The sequence below is a fragment of the Rousettus aegyptiacus genome, unplaced genomic scaffold, assembly GCF_014176215.1.
Source record: "Rousettus aegyptiacus isolate mRouAeg1 unplaced genomic scaffold, mRouAeg1.p scaffold_m13_p_4, whole genome shotgun sequence".
Taxonomy (NCBI): Eukaryota; Metazoa; Chordata; class Mammalia; order Chiroptera; family Pteropodidae; genus Rousettus; species Rousettus aegyptiacus.
The window spans coordinates 25,734-36,090 of record NW_023416307.1 but is presented as its reverse complement, the minus strand read 5'-3'; positions in this window follow the sequence as shown (position 1 = coordinate 36,090).

Genomic DNA, 10,357 nt, shown 5'->3' with positions numbered 1-10,357 from the left:
TAAATAATACATTTTTATTTGCAAATCGCCGGTCCCGAGAGGCGGACGCGCACACGGAGTAGCGACGAGCTGCGGCAGAGGCGGGTTCGCTCCCAGCCCCCCCCCCCCCCCCCCCGACCCCGGCCCGCGGTGATGGGCGCTTCCCGGAGCCCAGGCAGCGACCCGCGCCTCGGGGAAGCTGTGCGGATCACGGCGCGGGGTCTACGCGGTGGAGGGCGCAGCGGGGGCTGCGCGGAACGAAGAGGGCCGAACCGGGCGCCCCGAAGCGATCGGCACGCGCGGCGCTGCCCGGGGGGCGAGCGTGTGAGAAGACACGGGTGGGTCGCTGCAGACCCCTGAGCTTCCTGCGGCAGCACCGAGAAGCTCGGCTAAAGACCAGTAATGGATCCGGTGTGAAACACGCGGGAAGGAACCGCGCCTCCTCGTGGCGCCAATGCCTCGGAGATCGCGGACGTGGCATCGGCCGGGGAGGCGGGGACCCAAGTCTCATCACTCCACGCCTGGGGGCGGCTTCACAGCTCGAGAGGTGATAAGCGTGAAGAAGGGCGATGCAGATCTCGCTGAAGGTGAGAGGGAATGCGCCCCGGATTGTTCTGCAGCTCGAGGACTCCCTAATTTTTTAAGATGTAGAACAGGAACGAGCGTGTGGCAAGGTCTGGTAATGCCAGGTCACCCAGGATGGAACCATGCGGAAGTCTGTGGGCTGGCCCCTCGGCCAGGGGACAGTCCGGAGGTGTTCACAAGACTTACAGGGGAATCTCTGAGTAAGAAGAAGACTCTGAAAACCGTCCTGTGTGATCGCCCAGACCTACGCCAATTACAAATGGTTCCTCCTCCTTGTTAGACAAGCCTGCTGGAGACCCTCGTTGGGTGGGAGCCTTGCTCGCACTGAAAGTAGGGGAGGGAGACACCCAGGTAGGGATGGGGGCCTCTGCGGGGCCGCGGGGAGCCCTGGACGCGTCCCAACAGCTCTCTCCTCAGGACCCGGAGAGTCCTTCTGGCTCTAGAATGCGTGAGTCCTGATTTCCGGTCACGAGTGTGTTCTTCGACCTTTCCACTGAGGCCGATTAATACCTGCACATAACTCAAGTGCATTTATTTGCAGACGAGTGTATGCGGACACAGCGAAACGAAAGCGCTGACCGGTGGGCAGGCGTCGGGAGAGACAGAGACGCAGCCACCGGGAAGCCTGCTGTTCGAGCAAGCGCATGGGCCCGGCCAGGCTCTGTTCCTCAGTCTCTCTCTCTCTCTGAAAATATGCTGCAGAAAAATGAAACTCTTTCCTCATTGAAAACACGCTGCAGAAAAACAAAGTCTGTTCTCTGATGTCCCAAAAGATGATAAACATTCATTTTGGCAAGACCAGGAAAACAGCCAAGAACGAGGGGTGAGGAAAAAAATACTTGTTAGCTCGATGCTCCTTTTCGTGCTGTCTTCAGTGCAGGAGGACGTGTGCCGGCTCCGACCCCCGTCCCTGGGCATCGCCTTCGGCCTCCCCAGACCGGGCCGCACCAGACCTGAGGCTCTGCGAAGGCCCGTGCAGCCAGCTGCGGGGCAAAGAGGTGGGAGAGAGGCCACATCCGGACGCCGTCCCTCCCGACCCCATCCTCCGACCCCTCTCAGCCAGGCGGTGGCTACGGCCCCTCCAGGTGGGAGTGTCGGAGCCCGGGGCCTAAGCGGGCCAGAGGGCGACCCTCCCAAGGACACTGAGTGCTGTGGGCAGATAGGAAACAGGGTGACAGGGCGTTTTCTGTTGCTGCTCCTCAGTCACACAAGCCCTCGGGAAGAGCCGTGGCGGGGGGCGGGGTGGGTGGAGGACCAGGACCCGGGCCTTGCAGGGTCGTCCACAGAGGCCTTGGCCACCCACCGTGGGGGAGGAGGAAATGGCGCCGTAAACCAACGAAGCATGTCCGCTTTCCTGATGGCCTCGACGGGCCATGGGGAGGGTCTAAACAGAGGTGGAATGGGGTACCGTCTCAGGCATATGGAAGGAGAGACAGAGAGAGATTTTAAGGGATTGGCTCATGCCTTTGTTCCATGCCAGCAAGTCAGAAATTTGCAGGCCCGGTCGGCAGGCCGGCCACTCCGGTGAGAGCCGACGTCGCGGTGGTCTGCGGGGAGAAGTCCTTCCTCCTCGGGCACCCTCGGTCTTTTCCCGAGGCCTTCAGCTGACCGTGGAGGGCCGTGGAGGGCCGTCTGCTCCGCTCCGTGCCCACTGCCAGCCCGTTAAGCGCATCTGACACGCGTCCTTCCCACCTCCGCAGCAGCGTCCAGATCGCTGTCCAACCACACAGCCGGGCCCTCTCGCCGGCCAGGCTGACGCGCGGAACTAACCCTCACGGGTACCAAAGCTCAGGAAGTGCCATCTGCCCCCACGCGGCTGGGCCCGGGCCCGGGCCGGCTCCACACGCCTGTGTCATTTCACGCCTCCTTCAACCTGTCCGAGCGTGTCAGCAGCCTAGGGGAGCCACGGAGACAGAGAGCAGAACTGTGACCTCCAGCGGCTAAGCGATAGGCAGGGGAGAGCAACCGCCCAACGGGGACAGAGCCTCAGCTCTGCAAGACGAGAGCGCGCTGCGGGCGGGAGGTGATGGCGGCACAACGCGTGACTGTGCCCAAGGCCACGGGGCCGTCACTGCGCCCAAGGTCACGGGGCCGTCACTGCGCCCAAGGCCACGGGGCCGTCACTGCGCCCAAGGTCACTGAGCTGTACACGTGCTCAAGGTCACTGGGCTGTACGCATACAAGTGGTCCACACGGCAAACTTTATGATGTGTCTATTTACCACAAGTGCGCCATATACCTCCAAATGTTTGGGGATTTTCCAGTCGCCTTTCTGCTGTTGATCTAGAGTTCGGTCCCACTGGGGCGGGAGGGCGTGCTGCGTGGGAACTAAACCCCTGGGCACCTGAGCGCACCGGCCGGCTCGCTCGGCGCCGCGTGCCGCGGTGGGTCGTCGTGTCTCAGCGGTTCGTCGAGCTCATCAAGAGACGATCTCTCTGAAGAACTGGCTTTTACCAGATTCTAGAATCGAGTAATTTGGAGAATTCTCGGAGCATGCGCTGTATTACAACATTTGAACAGCTCCTGGCGTGCGGCGTGAGGAGCCCTGGAGGAGCGCACCAAAACTGAATTCCAATCAGGATAAAAAGCAGGCGAGCTCGCACTTGACACATAACACCCAGCAAGACACCTCGCGCCTCCTGGGCTCGCGATTACAAATTAATATGCAAGCGAGAGATGTAAATGAGGGAAAAGGAAACATAAAAAGAGACCCTTCGGAATAACTACTTAGAAATCATTGCAACTTCAGTCTTCTGTGCGACGTCAAAGCCTGACCAGCTTCTCTCAAAAGCGTCGTGGGCTCGAAGGCCCCTCCCCCACCCCATTCGGGGATCCTGCAGATCAGGCAGTTTTCGCCATAACGCCGACGTTACTTGCCTTCTTCCTGGGGGCATTGGCCATGCTGGCACAAACGTAACAGTGGGTCAAGACGGCGACGCCGGATTCTACTGGCGGTCACTGTGCTCTCCATCACCGGGCCCTTGCTGCGGGAAAGGACAGTTTCACTAAGGATGTCCTCCACGAAGCAGAACTTGTTCATTTACTAATTTCATTAAGTCTCGACCACTGAATATGCAACTTCCTAATATTCTCGAGAGGAAATGGGAGGGACTCATCGCGTTCCTCTCGGCAGACCCAGGACCCACGGCCGCCTGGAGGAGGCGCTGTCTGCAGACCCAGGACCAACGGCCGCCTGGAGGAGGCGCTGGGTGTCAAGGGTCACTTGCTATGCCTGAAAAACGGCGGACACGCGTCCAGTTTAGTCGGAGTTGGTATTCGGCAGGTCTTTTCTTAAAAACGAACAAAGCCGGTTTGTCACTTCAAAGAAACCAGTGGACGCTATTTGCTTTCAGTGGTGAAATTTGAGCTTTTGGATGAAAATTAGAATCCCGGAAACCTTGTATGTGTCACTGAACTTGGGCGCTGGCCGCTACCGAAGCACCTCTCTGATGAGGCGGGTGGTGACACGAACCACTGCGATTTTTAAATGCTGTCTGGTGCAGTGTGTCGACGTTCGGAATCACTGCATAACTCAGTGAATGGATATTTCCAAATGAGCAAACGGCCGCGTGACGGGGTCCCGTGTGGGGAAGGGAGGCATCCGAAGGGCCAGAGAGGCCCGCGGGCTTCAGTCTAACAGCACAGAAGGCTCACCGATGCGGCGTCAGGGCCCGCAGTGCGGACGGCCTTCGAGAGGCTTCCGCGTGCCGGTGTGGGGGGACCATCTGCCCGAACGCCCCTCCGTTTTCCTACTATGCATCTTGACGAGGCCAAATTTCCTTCACACATCAGCTGAAACAACATATCACCACAGACTGAACACAGACGCAGACACGAGAACCTGCTTCCAGTGAGAGGACGCTAAAGAGATTCCTGAAGTTTTGAAGCAAGTCCACTCTTATTTTTTCAAAAATAATAATTTTTCGAAAAATGTTACCTATGTTGTCATAGAATAACGTGGAATGGGTTACTTACTGTAATTTTAAGTAAATTAATAAAGATCTTTTGAAACAATTTCTCAGTTTTAATTTCCAATACCTCATGCTTTCGTGAACCCAAGGCCAGCCGTGAACCCAAGGCCAGATGTGACGTGGCGATCTCCAGCTGAGAGAGCTCAGGGTGACGATACGCAGGGACTCCTCCCAACCGCTCTGGGGGAATATAATCTAAATTTCCCAGTTCTTCATATTTAGAGACTTTATCTTAAAATTTAATCTCTTGAATATTTCAGAAAGTAGGAAGGGAGAGAAAGACAGCTAAGGAAACTAGGAACCCAAGAGGTCGTAACAAAATCACTGATACAGCCTCACGCCCACTAGGAAGGCTACCGTCAAAAACCAGAAAGTAACAAGTGTGGGCAAAGATGGGGACACATTGGAACGCTTGGGCACTGCCGAGGGGAATGTAAAACGGTACAGCTGCCGTGGAAGATGAAATGACAGTCCCCCCCACCCTGGAAAACTGCTGTATGACCCAGCAATCCCACCCCGGGGCATAACCCTCCAGGAACCGAGAGCAGAGCCTTGGCCGATATTCGCACATTTACGTTCATAGCAGCATTGTTCACAGTAGCCGGAGGGTGGAAATAACTCGTGTCCGTCATTGGATGATCTAGTCACCAACTGGAAACTATCCAGCCATGCAAGCGCAACAATGGAATCGTATCAGCTTTGAAAAGGAAGGAAATCCTGACACATGTTGCAACAGGGAGGAAACTTGAGGACACTTTGCTGAGTGAGGAAAGCGAGAGGCCTTCGAGTCATTGGATCACTCTTGGCAACAGACGACAGAGAAGTTCGATTGTGCTTATCCATCCTGGTTCTCAGGCTTATAAGCGGGTGCACACCTGGCCGGAACTTCAGGCAGAGGTGGGCTTTGTCCCTGGACCGGACACCGGGCGGCAGTGTGTAAAACGAACTCGCACAAATTCAACCTGCCAGGCAGGGTCCAGGTCATCCCCCGCCCCTGAGACAGGATGCGGGGTCTCCACCAGGCTGGCTGCCACCTGAGCAGAATGTTCTGCCTTTCCCCATGGCTGGCTTCTCTCAAAAAACGACCATGCCTACCCGACTGCCCCCACCTGTGTGTCCTCCTCCCCACCTCCCGGCCCGATGGCACCTGAGGTCATCCGACTGTATCCGTGACTAGGTACAGGTGGCTTTCTATTCCACACACCTAAACACAGTTCTTGGGAAAACAATAACGGCTCTGGAGAAGAAGCTGAGAAGGGAACAGCCAGAACTCTGGTCGCGCACAAATGTGCCTGTCTGTTAAGAAGCCACCTGGGGGCGACGCCAGTGAGAGGGCCGTGTGCAGGCAAACGCCCCACACCTACCTCATTCTGAATGACTTTCCTAAAGAGGGCCCCCCGAATGTGGAGCCGCAGGCCACAAAACCTGAGTGATGACTGATGGTGCTTCAAGCCCTCTCTCTTTTTCCTGGAGAGGGTCGGTGAGAAGCTGGAAATGCAGGGCGACAGATCACGAGGGCACAGACAAGCAGAGAAGAGCAGAGCACAGAGGCCGGGAGGCAGGCGGGACCGGCCTCGTGACTCGCCCCGGGCTCTCGGGTGACCCACGCCCAGGTACCCCCAGTTCTGAAACCCCGGCTGCCTCACACACTTGATGGGCACCAGATGAAAGTGTCAGGCCAGGGCTGGGATCAGGGGAGGCCGGGGAGGCCAGGGCCACTTCATGGCAGCCTGGGACCAGTGCGGTTACACAGGCTCCCGAGCTCAGGAGGGCCCCGCTTTACTGTTCTTCCATCCCCGTCTTAAAAGTCTTGCTGACTTTGAACAAGAACCTTGCATTTCTGTTTTGCCCTGGGCCCTGCACATCCCGCTCTTCACGATGGAGCTCCTACCCCGAGCACTCTCCAGCCACCCGCTCCAGCGCCGGCCACCCATCCCTCCGTCTGGGGGCAGGGTCTGGGAGCAGGGTCTGGGCTCCGGACAGCGATCCTGCCCGGGCTAATGTTTCTGCAAAAATGAACGCCCAGTCGGACAAACCCCCGGCCTCTGTACTAGAGAAGGTGATGCCCTTCCTGTAATGTGCCAGAGGACAAGGCCACCGGCGGGACCTGTGGGTGCACTGCCACAGTCTCTGACAGTCCACCTCGAAAAACAGACTACGCTTTCCGTGTTCCCCCAAGCGAGGCCACTTCACCTGCTGCCAGGGACTGCGCGGGTCACCTAGAGGTCACGGAGTACTTAAGGCAGAGCGCAGGAGCAGAGGCGAGCCTGCTGCAGTGGCTGGAACCCGCACCCCGGGACAGTCGGTGCCCAGGGCCAGGCTGTAGCTTGGCAGAGACTGAAGGCATCGAGCACACCTGCCGCCGTGTGTAGCCGAGGCGTGGGGCACACTTGCGCTCCCGATGTGCAGCCTGGGCCCGCGCCCACCGGAGAGAAGGCGGGAGTTGCCGCGGGCCCGCACACAAAGGGGGCGCGCGCATGCTGGAGGATTGGCCCCCCCGACGCCCGCGCGGCCTGGCCTCCAAGGGCCTCCAAAGGCCGGAGGTCAGCCGAGGCCCACCCGCCGCGGGACGCGCGAACAGGGGCCGCCACCTCCCCACGCAATGGTACGGCCCGCCCCACCCGCCGGACGGTGGCGGATGGTTCCGCCCACACGAGCCCGCTCGACAAACCTCGTCCGGCCTCGGGAGGGCGCGCGGAGGGGGCGTGGCGCGCGCCGAGGCCACGCCTTCAGCTGCATAGTCATGAGGCGGGAATCTCGGGCGGCCGGGGGCGGGGCCTGGCTCGGGCGCAAGGCGGGGGCGGGGCCGGCCGCCGCCCGCCCCCGCCCCGCTCCCCACCCCCGGAGCGCAGGCCACGCCCCGCACCGCGGCGGTGCAGGGGCGGGGCGGGGCCGGGGCCAGGCTGGCTCCGCCCCCGCTGTGAATATTGATGCGGCGCGCGTCGGCGTCGCCCTCCTCCCATTGAGCGAGGCTGTGTCGCGTGGCCCAGCGTCGGCGTGACGGTTGGACGCGGGCGCGGCACTGCGGGTCCCGATTGCTGCAGCCGCTTGTCAGTGTGATGAAGATTGGCACCCAGGTAAGCTGTCACTCAACCGCTCCGCCGCCGCCGCCGCTCCGCCGCCCCGTCCCTATCAATCACGCCGGCCCGCCGGCGCCGCGGCCGCCGCCCCGCCGCCACCGCCGGGGTCGTAGCGGGCCGCCGCCACCTGGGAGGGCCGCGCCGGACGCGCCGCCCGGGGCAGGGGGCGGGGAGGGGGCGCAGGTGGGGGAGGGGAGCCCAGGCCGCGGGGAGGGGCGCTGGTCGCCGCGCCGCCGCGGGGGCGCGCCCAGCTTGTTTCTGAGTGTGGGTTTACGGACGCGGAAATTTCTGGAAGGCGCCGCCGCTACCGCCTCCGCCTCCGCCGCCGCTGCGCGGGGCCCGCTGCGAGGCGCGCGCTCCTAACCGTCCCTCACGGAGCGCGGCGCGCGCCGGGCGGAGGAGGAGGAGGGGGCGCGCGGGCGCGCGGCGGGGGCGCGCGGCGGGGGCGGGGCCGGCGTGAGGGGCGCGGGGGCGGGGCGGCGTGAGGGGCGCGCGGGGCGCTCGGCGGGGCGGCGCGCCGCGGGCCGCGCGGGTGCAGCGGCCCGGGGCGGGGGCCCCCGGGGCCCCGCGGAGCCGCCCGCGGGCGGCCTTGGGCGGAGGCCGGGCTGCGCCCCCGCGGGCCGGGCCGGGCCTCCGTGCTCCGGGGTCAGCTTTCTGGAATCTGTCAGGAAGGTGTCGCTTATAATAAACGACCAATTTGAAACGAGTGGCGGAGGAGTCGGGCATGGGCGGGCGCTCTCCGGCCTTTCGCATTCCTTTAGACTGAGCGCGTGAGTCACTTCGGAAAAATTAGGAAAAGTTGAGTCCGCTGTTCTTCGGCGTCGTTGGAGCCTTCGCTGTGGGAATCGCCTGTCGGTGGTCCTGGGACCGGCGGGTGGCGCCTGCTTCGTGAGGTCCGGCCCCCACGCCGCAGCCTCAGGGTGCAGAGTGTCGCCCGTGTGGCGTCGGCACCGCCGCGGTCAGGGCAGGGGGACCCCCTTGCCGCGGGCGGTGTCCGTGGGTCTGATCGCGGACTCGCGGCCGCCCAGGGCCCGTCTGGCCACCCAGGGCCCGTCTGGCGTGGGCAAGGGGCCGGAACCTGACGATTCAGACCCTAAGAGTTCGCTTTCTACGAAAGCTACTGCTTTTTCCTTAGGAAATGAGTACTTTGCACTTTAGGGTGAATAGCTTTGTGATTTTTCCTGGGAAATTGAACACGGGAATATTTTATATAGTCATACATCAAGTCGTAATCAAGTACGTCGCACATTACAGGATGTAAGTATCATAAGGAAGAATCGAGGTGAAGTGTGACAGTGTTCGCGGGCAGTTGCTGTCGCACTCAGACCTGACGGGTTGATTTGGAAGATGGCAGACTGACTCGAATTTGCCTTTCGTGGTGTTGTCCTTAATTGATTGCGTGGCGGGAGAGTGTGCTGTGCGGATCACCTGGCTGGCGCTGGAACCTGCCGCGCCGCTGTGCAGTGGCGACTCAGTGCTTTCCCGCCCCGGGCGGGAGGCGCTTCCTGCTTCAGGGATCCGAGTGGCATCGGCACCGCACCGCGGTGCGTGAGGTCGGACTGAAGCAGCGGTCGGCGCCTGTGATAAGTGTCAGCAGGTTGCATGTTTAATGAGACTGGGTGCGGGAGCCTTTCGTTGGGGTCCGGTCCTCTTGGTTTACATCTGCTTACATTTGTCGTCAACAGTACTTTATAAAAATACTACATATGAAGAGTAACATTCTAGTTATGACTTTCATTTTTATAAATTTTTAAGCTATTGAAAGTGTGTAGAAGAAAACCCTGAAAACACTAGTGATGCAAATCATATGTCCTGGGGGCCTTTCCTGAGTTCCACCTGGTCTCCGGGCCCCACATAAAAATGTTCTAGATAAAATAGGATCAAGAAGAGAGCGCCCATTGTACTGAAATTCAGGTTATCAAAATGCTGAACCAAACTGGTGATAAGGTCCCTTGTGTGTCCTTCATTAGCTCGCTGGCTCTAGGAATTCCTTCGGAGTGGTGATGAGCATGACCGAGCGAGATTCCTGAAGCAGCTCTAATGCGCTGTGAAAACATTCGTGGTTGCTGTTGGAGAAAAAGCCACGGGCACTGAGGAGAAACTCTGCGTTTTGATGTCTGCTGAATGAATGCTAAATTTCTGCCCGAGGTCATCGCAAATAAAGATGTGATTTTTTTCTCATTCAGGTTCAGAGACCAGGCTCAGGACCTCTGCACTAGAAGTCCATTTGCTCTCAGCCCATCCATTAGTATGAATATGTATGTGCGGGGTTCTTCCTTCCTCAGTGATTGTCCTGAGGGCACAGGGGATAAGGAAGTAAAGACGGTTAAGATAAGGGAGCTGGAAGCTTAGCAGCCCTGGGTCATCGAGGGTGAGGGCGAGGCTGAGGGCAGCTGCCAGAGCACGTGGGGTACCGTTCACGGCTGTGACAAGTCACCTTTCTGTCTGGCACAAGCTGTTTAAGAAGACACCGTTAGGGAGGAAAGATTTTCTATCCTTAAAGTTCTTCTGGCTGTACTAATAATAAGTTCACACAAGACAGGTTAGCAGGAGAAAAACACGTTTGATAACAGGTACACGTCTTACACACGTGGGAGAGACCCAGGAACGCCGAGTAAGCCTCCGGAACGGACGCCGTCGTCTTGCATCCCACCTTCGCCCAAAGACAGAAGGCGCCGTCGAGGGCAGAGAGTCGGTTGTGGAAGGTGGCCAGGCGTGGGTGAGGCCGGCACGCAGGTTCGT